The following is a 1,785-nucleotide window of genomic DNA, read 5'->3' on the forward strand; positions in this document are numbered from 1 at the left end:
GGGACCCCGTGCTCAGTTCAATGGTTGGCTGAGAGTTTCCCCCTCTGTATTTGTCATGCACTAGCAGAGCCTCCCAGATGACAGTTACATCTGGCTCCTGTCAGCAAGCACTTATGGGCATCCACAATAGTGTCTGGGTTTTGTAATTTTATAAGAGATGGATTCCTAGGTGGGGTAGTATCTGGATGGTCTTTCCTTCAGACTCTGCCCCACACTTTGTCTCTGTATCTCCTTCTGTGGGTATTTTATTCCTCTTTCTAAGAAGGACTAGAGTATCCATACTCTTTCTTCCTAGTTCTTGTTTAACCATTCACCAGTAGTCTTTATTGGAATGCAGTGTTGGAGCAGAAGGGCAAAGGTAGGAAAACCTAAGTGGTTTCATGTGGGATTTATTCCACTCATGTTCACATGTCAACCAGTGTCACTGTGAAGGTCTTGTTTAGGCAACCACAATGTTGAACCTTGAAGAGCATAGCTTCCCTATCATATATAGAAGACATTATCCAACAGCAGATGTCTTGGCCTTCTGGTGCTTATAGGCTTTTTGCCCCCTCCCCATGATTTTCCTTGTGTGTTAATTTTGTATCTTACTCGTTTTCTGAATATGTTTATCATTAAGAGTTTCCTCGCAGTCTTAGGGTACTTTGTGCATAGAATTAGTTCATCTACAAATAAGGGTACTTTGGTTTCTTTTCATGTTTATATTTATGTTATCTCATTCATTTGCCTTATTGCTTTAGCTAAGATTTCAAGTACTAAATAGGAATGGAGAGTGTGGACAAACTTGCTTTGTTCTTGATTTTAGTGGAAATGATTTTTCTTTCTTTCTCCATTTATTATGCTAAGCATAATAACAACAATAATAATAACAATATATTATGTTGATATATGTTGAGGTATGTGTATCTGCTGGATTCCTAGATTCTTCAGGACTTTTGTCAAGACACACCTGCTTCCACAGTTAGGAGGCTCCATGCAGGCAGCAACTTTACTTCTCTGTGTTCACTGAGCTTTGTGGATGTTGTCCTCAGCAATGAGGCCCTTCTGTCAGTTTCTGAAGAACAACTCTTTGTCTTGCATCAGCCTTGGTTGTTTGGGGATCTCCATGGAACTCCCTCTATCAACAACTTAACCAAATATAACCCAGTCTCTCCTCTGGAAGCATTAACTGGCAACAAGTGATGGCCAGTTCAGACTCCATATTTCTATTACTAGGAGTAATCACTACGTTCACCCTCATGAATTCCAAGAAGTTCCACTACCCTAGGTTTCCATATCACCTCCTGAATGTCCCCAATTCCAGCTATCTCTCCCCACGTTTCTCCTTCGTCCAATCTTGCTCCCTTCACTTGATTCTTCCCATTTCTGTCCTTATCTGCCCCAAGTTTTGCTGCAAAAATTTGTTCTATTTTCCTTTCTGCAGGAAGTCCATGTGTCCTCTTAAAGTCTCCCCTTTTAACCTCTACATGTCTTTATACTATGGCTAATATCCACTTATAAGTGAATACACATTGTATTTGTTTTTTTGTGTCTGGGTTACCTTGCTTAGGACCATCTTTTATAGTTCCATCCATTTGGCCACAAATTTCATGATGTCATTTTTTTCCATAGGTAAGGAAAACTCCATTGTGTAAACGTACCACATTTTCTTTATTCTTTATTCATCCGTTGGTTGAGGGACATCTAAGTTGTTTCTAGTTTCTGGCTATTATGAATAAGACCAAAATGAACATAGTTGAGTAAGTGTCCTTGTGGTATTTGCCCAAGAGTGCTATAGCTGGGCAT

Source organism: Apodemus sylvaticus, chromosome 12 (assembly GCF_947179515.1).
Source record: "Apodemus sylvaticus chromosome 12, mApoSyl1.1, whole genome shotgun sequence".
NCBI lineage: Eukaryota > Metazoa > Chordata > Mammalia > Rodentia > Muridae > Apodemus > Apodemus sylvaticus.